The sequence below is a fragment of the Rhinatrema bivittatum genome, chromosome 3, assembly GCF_901001135.1.
Source record: "Rhinatrema bivittatum chromosome 3, aRhiBiv1.1, whole genome shotgun sequence".
NCBI lineage: Eukaryota > Metazoa > Chordata > Amphibia > Gymnophiona > Rhinatrematidae > Rhinatrema > Rhinatrema bivittatum.
Window position 1 is genome coordinate 415347323 of NC_042617.1, and position 7758 is coordinate 415355080.

The window sequence follows — 7758 nt, forward strand, 5'->3', positions numbered from 1 at the left end:
CCTTGCCTTCCCTCCAGCTCTCCTCTCCCCCTCCTTTGGAAGGCTACTCTCTTTATGTCAGATAGAGTGCCCCTCCCTAGGAAGAAACCGCCCTTGCGTTTCCCTGCCCACAACCCTTCCTGAGGCTGACTACCAGGGCACCTGGGAAATGTAGTTTCCTTCCTGCAAAGTAACAGTCCCTTTGAGGAAAACACCTCAAAGTTATACAGCACAGAGACTCCGCTCTGGCTCAACTCATCACACCATACATGGGCACTCTTACATTCAGTGGCTCTCTCTCCTTTACACACACACAGTCACTCTCACATACTCAGTGGTTCTCTTTCCCTCTCACAGAAAAATACACAGGCATTGTCTCACACTCAGAGGCTCTCTCTCCCTCACACACACAGGCACTCTCTCACACTCAGTGGCTCTCCCTCACACACACCAAGGCACTCTGTCACACTCAGTGGCTTTTTACACACACACAAAGGCATGCTCTCACACTCAGTGGCTATCTCTCCCTCACATATGCACAGAAGCAATCTCTCAAATGCAGTGGTGCTCCTTCCCTCATGCACACACTCTCACACTCAGTGGTCCTCTCTCCCTCACTCACACAGACACACATATACACACACAGTCACTCTCTCCTACTCAGTGGCTATCTCTCTTACACACACACAAACATGTTGTGTTTGGCGGGCCATGGGCTGCTCCTGGTTACCTTCGCACTCACCCTCTTGGTTGGGCCACTAGTTCCTGACGTATCCAAGGCCCTCCTGCTCTTCATGCGGTGGAACATCGCCCGCCGTCCACGCTGCAGGACACCAACGATCGTAACCACTGGCGCTTCCCCTTAGGTGCGCGCGCACCTAACACTGCCTGATTTAAAGAGCTCGCGGTAGAAAAAGCCCCACAGAGGCCTTGGATAATGTCAGATGCTGAGGCCTATAAAAGGCCCTTGCTGGCTCTGCTTTGATACCTCAGCAACAGGCCACCTACTCTAGAGTACAGTGTATTGCTTCACATTCTGTCTTCAGTTCCAGCTTTGTTTTCAGTCCCAGTCTTGTCTTCAGTTTTCATCTCCTTCTTTGTTGCCCACCTGCTCTGCATATCCATCTCTCCTCTCCTTTTGGATGGATACCTGCTGTGACCTCAGCCTGATCTCAGATACACTGACCACTGCCTGCCTCTGACCACTGCCTAATCTTGGATAGGCCTGACCGCTGCCTGCCTCTGACCATTGCCCAGACCTCGGACTCGCCTGAACTCCACCTGCCTATGACCCAAGCTATCCAAGGACTGCCACTTCTGCCATCAGCAGAGACCCCACCTAGATCTACCAGCCCCAGCAACCAAAGGCTCAACCTGAGGGGAATGAGGGCTGGTATAGGCGAAGATCCTACCAGGTCTCTGCACGAGTTTGCCCGTTAATAGTGGTAACCTGCAGGGCTCCTCCCTGCAGGTTGTGCCAATCCTTCCTCGGCCCAAGAATCCACAGATGCAGCAGTTTGCTGAGGCCATGATTCTGGTGGACTTGACTTCATTACAGGCCATTCCGGGTCTAGCCCATAGGCTGCACAATCAGCAGAGAACCCTGGAGAGGGTAGTGGATATCTGGAATGCCCTTCTGGAGGAGGTGGTGAAGACAAATACGGTGAAAGATTTCAAAGGGGCATGGGATAGACACTGTGGATCCCTAAAGGCTAGAGGATGGAAATGATGAAAAGAGCACATGGGGTAACTTGCTGATGTGGCGGTTACTACCCTTAACCAACAAGCCTTCATACTATTGATGCAACTCATTATTGCTCTCTGCTTAACCAACAAGCCTTCATACTGTTGATGCAACTCATTATTGCTTTCTGCTTTAATAGCAATCAACAAGGACATGAATTTTACAGGCTGGGAAAACAAATAAGCATCGGAGTAACTTGCTGATGTAGCTGTTACTACCCTTAACCAGTAAGCCTTATACTTGTGATGTAAGTCCAACATTACTCTCTGCTTCAATGGCAAGAGGTAATGGTGAATTGGACTCGGACAGAAACCAACAAAGACCCTGATTTTAACGGTTTGGGAAACTAAGTATGGTATCACCAGGGGTGGCAGGAAGACCTGCATGGCACGGTTGGTGCTACCACAAGCTTGCTGGACAGACTGGATGGACCATTTGGTCATTTTCTGCCATCATTTCTATGTTTCTATGTGCTTCTGGAACTTCTGGTCGCCTCAATGGATTTGCTATTTACTCGCCTCCACACCTTAACCACTTCTGTGATGCCACCTCCACCTGCACTAGCACTGCTAGCATTTATGGCCTCCTGCCATCCCATACAACAATTACCAGCTACACCCCAGTTCACCAGGGACCTCAAGCGATGTTGGGGATTTTTGAACCAAATACTTTCAAATATAGGCACCACTATTCCCCAACAACCAGGCAAAAACTACATACATTCTGTCTCTATTGGATGGACAGCTCTAGCATGGGCCTCTCCCCTCTGGGAATGCGCAGATCCCCTCTTGCTCAACTTGCAACAGTTCACTGAACAGTTTTGAATTGTCTTCAAGGAGTCTGGCTGTACAGCAGCTATGGCTTCCGACTTGCTTCATGTCCATCAAAGCTCCAGAACCCTGGCAGAGTATGCAATAGAGTTCCGAACACTGGCTACTGAGCTAAACTGGCAAGAGGATAGTTTAGTCACTATCTTTCTCAAAGATCTCACTCCTAAACTCAAAGACGCGCTCACTACCTGGGATCTCCCTACTTCACTAGAGGAGCTCATTACCCTAACTGGCAAAAACACCCGCTGTCTAGAACACAGGAGTGTTGCATTGGTGCCCCAGTTTCAGCACCTGTTCTCACCCCCAGCTGCTACTCCTTCAACCTCTCCTTCCCCAGAAGAGCCAAGGCAATTGGGACGTTGTCACTTGGCACCAGAGGAGAAGCTCCTTTGCAGACATCAGGGCCTCTGCCTGTACTATGCAGCCTGGGGCAATATTTGGCCCAATGCCCACTGAGATCAGGAAACATCAATGCCTAGAGTCCTGTGGGGAGATGACCCTATGCCTTACTGTTCCATCTCCCTAACTATTACTGCCCGTGATCCTGGAGTTGAGTTCCATACATTTCTCCACACATGCTTTTGTGGATTGTGGCTCTGGGGGAAAACTTTATTTTGAAGGAACTCATCGACCAACTCCTAATTCCCACGGTCCAGATGACCACTCCCTTAATAATCTCCGTTTATGGAGACCCTCTTCCAGGCCAAGTCACTGACCACGATGCCTGTGACCTTACACACTGGTCTACTGCACCTGGAAAACCTTAATCTGCATGTGATTTCCAGGGCTATCCACCCCATTATCCTGGAGTGACCATGGGTCCAGCAACATCAACCACACTTCAATTGAGCTACCCTACAACTTGCCTGATGGGGCCATGGGTACATGGATTCCTACTTGGAGCCTATAGAATCTCCTCACCCTGTGACCATGGCTACCTTACTTCCCAGCTTCCTCTGCAGTACATGGACTACTAAGATGTCTTTTTGAAGAAAAAGCTGAAATTTGTCACCTCATCGCACATTGAACTCATCCCAGGAACTATGCCCCACGTTGACGGATTTACCCCCTATTTCTCCCTGAGACTCAGGCCATTACATTTGGAAAAATCTGGAACATGGATTTATCCATTCTTTTTCCCCAGCAGAGGCTATATTCTTTTTTGTCGCGAAGAAAGACGGCTTCCTCAGGCCGTGCATAGACTACCACGGCCTAAACGCCATCACCAATAAGAACTGTTATCCCTTACCTCTAATAACAGACCTGTTCAACCACCTGCAAAGCGTCAAGATGTTTACAAAGCTGGACCTCAGGGGTGCGTATAACCTTATTCGTGTAAAGGCTGGTGATGAGTGGAAAACCGCATTTAAACACTCACAACAGACATTACAAATACTTAGTCATGCTCTTTGGGCTTTGCAGTGCCTGGGCAGTTTTCCAAAAGATGGTCAACGAGATTTTTCACAACCTACTCTACACCTGTGCAGTCGCATACTTAGATGGCATATTGATCTTTTCCCAGACACTGATTTCTCATTGCCGAGAAGTCCACATCATCCTGCAGTGCTTGCGAGAAAACAATCTCTATGAAAAATTGGAAAAATGTCATTTTGAACAAGAGGAGCTCTCCTTCCTGGGGTATATAGTTTCATGAGAGAGATTCTGAATGGACCCTGTCAAAATAAAAGCCATTAGGGACCGGCCTTTCCCAAAGGGCTCCAGGCTTTACAAAGATTCTTGGGATTTGCTAATTATTTTCATCAGTTTATCCCAAATTACTCCTCTATGCCTGCCCCCTTTACGGCCCTTACCCGCAAGTGTGCCAATACCAAAAACTGGCCACTTGAGGCTTTAGGGGCATTTCAGAAGTTAAAAAAACACCTTCACAGTCGAGCCTTGCCTGCATCATCCAGATCCTGCTCGACCCTTCATCCTAGAAGTTGAAGCCTCTAGCCTTGGTGTAGGGCTGTCCTCAGCCAACACACCCCAGAAGGAGTACTTCATCCATGTTCCTTCTTTTCTAAGACGTTCTAGCCAGCTGAATGTAATTACAACATTGGAGATCAAGAGCTCTTAACTGTCAAATTAGCTCTCGAGGAATGGCACCATCTGCTTGAAGGAGCCCAATACCATGTTACCATATACACAGCCCATAAGATCTTCAAACATTTACACCAAGTTCAGCAGCTTAATGCAAGACAGGCCTGTTGGTCTTTGTTCTTTTCTTGCTTTGATTTTGAATTGTGGTATCACCCAGCACTCAAGAATCAATGTGCAGATGCCCTCTCACATTCTCTCCAGACCAAGGATGTCCCAGACCTTCCCCGACACATCATCAATTTCACTAAGATACTTCTGCCCACCACGGTTCCCGTCACTCCAGGGGTGACAGTTGTAACTTCCAGACTCCTTGAAGGTGTTAAAATGGGCCCATGACTCCCATGTCACAGGTCACCCTGGATGGGCACAAACCCTTGAATTGCTTCAATGACACTACTAGTGGCCCCAGATGAAGCAAAACGTCAAAGCCTATGTTGATTTGTTTCCCATTTGCACACAGGAAAAAGCACTGCATGGCCAACCTTGGGGTCTGTTACAGCCATTGCCAGCCCCCAGAGAACCCTGGACCCACTTGTCCACGGATTTTACCATGGACCTCTCCATCTCAAATGGTAATTTGGATGGTGATTGATTGGTTCATTTGGGTGCCAGCCTCAGAACCCAAAGGCTCAACCTGAGGGGAACGAGAGCTGGTATAGGCAAAGATCCCATTACCAGGTCTTCCTTCTGTGCCAGAATTAGTGCATTTCTTCACCCTACACGTCTTTCGCCTGCATGGCCTACCTCAACGCATACTATCAAATAGAGAAGTTGAATTCATCACCAAATACTGGCAATCTTTTTGCAAGAAGTTCAGTATCGTCCTCAACTATACTACAGCCTATCACCCGCAAGGCAACAGACATGAGGAGCATATTAACCATACTCTCAAGATCTTCCTCCACTCCTACATCAATAAGCGCCAGGATAACTGGGCCCCTCCCTTACCCTAGGCCGAATTTTTTCATAGCACTCATATCAAATGCGGTCACCGGCTCCTCACCTTTTCAGCTGGTCTATGGGAAGCAGCCTCCTTTACCACTGCCCGTGACAGTCCCATTTCCAGCGGCTCAACATTCCACCCAGGAATTACATGAACTATGGAAATGAACCAATCACTTGATTGAGAAAGCCTCTGCCAAGGCCAAGAAAACAGCAGATGAGCATAGTAGACCGGCCCCTCAGTTTAAAGTAGGAGAAAAAATTTGAGTACTTGGCACTTATGCCTACAGCACCCATCTATGTGCCTGGCACCATGTTATATTGGACCTTTCACTGTGCTTCGGCAACTAGGCCCTGTCACATATCAACTAAGATTACCACCCACATTGAAGATTTGCAGAGTATTTCATGTGTCACTGCTCAAACCAGTAATACTCTCTTGGCTCTTGAGAGTACCACACGAGCCACAAGAGGTGGCCGCTGATAAAGATGCCTTATGCGAAATCCAGGAGGTTTGGGATTCTCACCAGAGAGACAAAAACATTGAATTTCATGGAAGAACTATGGTCCAGAAGAAAATTTCTGGGAAAAACCAAAACAAGACCGATGCCTTGGAAAGTAAATTTATTCAAAACAATAATACCTGCCCGACTCCGGCCGACTGCTCCCGCAGACTGTTGCACTCACCTCCTGGTCAGACCGCTGGTCCCCAATGCACTCGAGGCCCTCCTGTTCTTCTCGCAGCGAAACACTGCGCTCCAACGCAGTGAAGTGCGGCCTGATCTCCATGAGGCAGGACGCCACAGACTGCAATTACTGGCACTTCCCCTTAGGCGCATGCATACCCGATGCTCCCTGATTTAAAGGGCCTGTGGTGGAAAAAGTCCTACGGTGCCCCTGGATGACGTCAGACACTCAGGCCTATAAAAGGCCCTTGCTGGCTCTGCTTCAATGCCTCAGCAACAGGTCCACCTACTCCAAAGTAGAGCGTGTTACTTCAGTGTCCTGTCTTGTCCTAGCCTGGTCTTCAGGCCCAGCCTTGTATTCAGTTTTCATCTCCTTCTTTGTTGCCCACCTCTTCTTCTCCTTGCCTGCCTGCCTGCCTGCCCTGCCTATCCATCCCTCCTCTCCTCTCAGACAGATACCTGCTGTGACTTCGGCCTGATCTCAGAAATACCTGACCGCTGCCTGCCTCTGATCATTGCCTGATCTCTGATATACCTGATCGCTACCTACCTCTGACTGCTGCCTGATCTTGGATATCCCTGACCACTGCCTGCCTCTGATCATTGCCTGAACCTCAGACTCACCTGACCTCTGCATGCCTATGAGCCAAGTTATCTAAGGAGCACCACTTCTGTCATCAGCAGAGACCCCACCTAAGACCTGCCAGCCCCGGCACCCAAAGGCTCAATCCAAAGAGAATGAGGGCTGATATAGGCAAAGGTCCCACTGGGGCTCTGCTTCACCCGGGTCTGCTGCCAATGGTGGGAATCTGCATAGCTTCTTCCTGCAGTTTGCACCAATTCTGCCTTGGCCCACATGTCCACAGACACAACAAACACACACACACACACAGAGACTCTCTTGCATTCAGTGGCTTTCTCTACCTCACTCACATACACACAAACACTCTCTCACACTCAATGGCTGTCTCCCTTACACATACAGGCACTTTCACATTCAATGTCTCTCCCTCACACACACAATGACATTCTGTCACACTCAGTGGCTCTCATACACACAAGCACTCTTCAACACAAAATGGCACTCTCTTTTATACACACACACAGGCACTCTCATAGTGGTTCTCACTCCCTCCCACCCACACACACACAACACTCTCTCACAATTGCTCTCTCCCCCTCACACATACCCACACGCACTCTCTCATACTTAATTGCTCTCTCCCCCTCACACGCACATATACACACACACATACCGGTACTCACTCAGTGGCTCTCTCTCCCTCACTCACACAGGCACTCTCCTCTACACTCAGTGTCTCTGTCTCCCTCACACGCAGACACGCTCACATCAGTGGCTCTTTCCCTCATACACACACATGCACTTTCTCACAATTAATGGCTCTTTCCCCCTCACTTATACAGTATATACAGGCACTCTCTCACACTCAGTGGCTGTCTCTCCCTTTCACACACA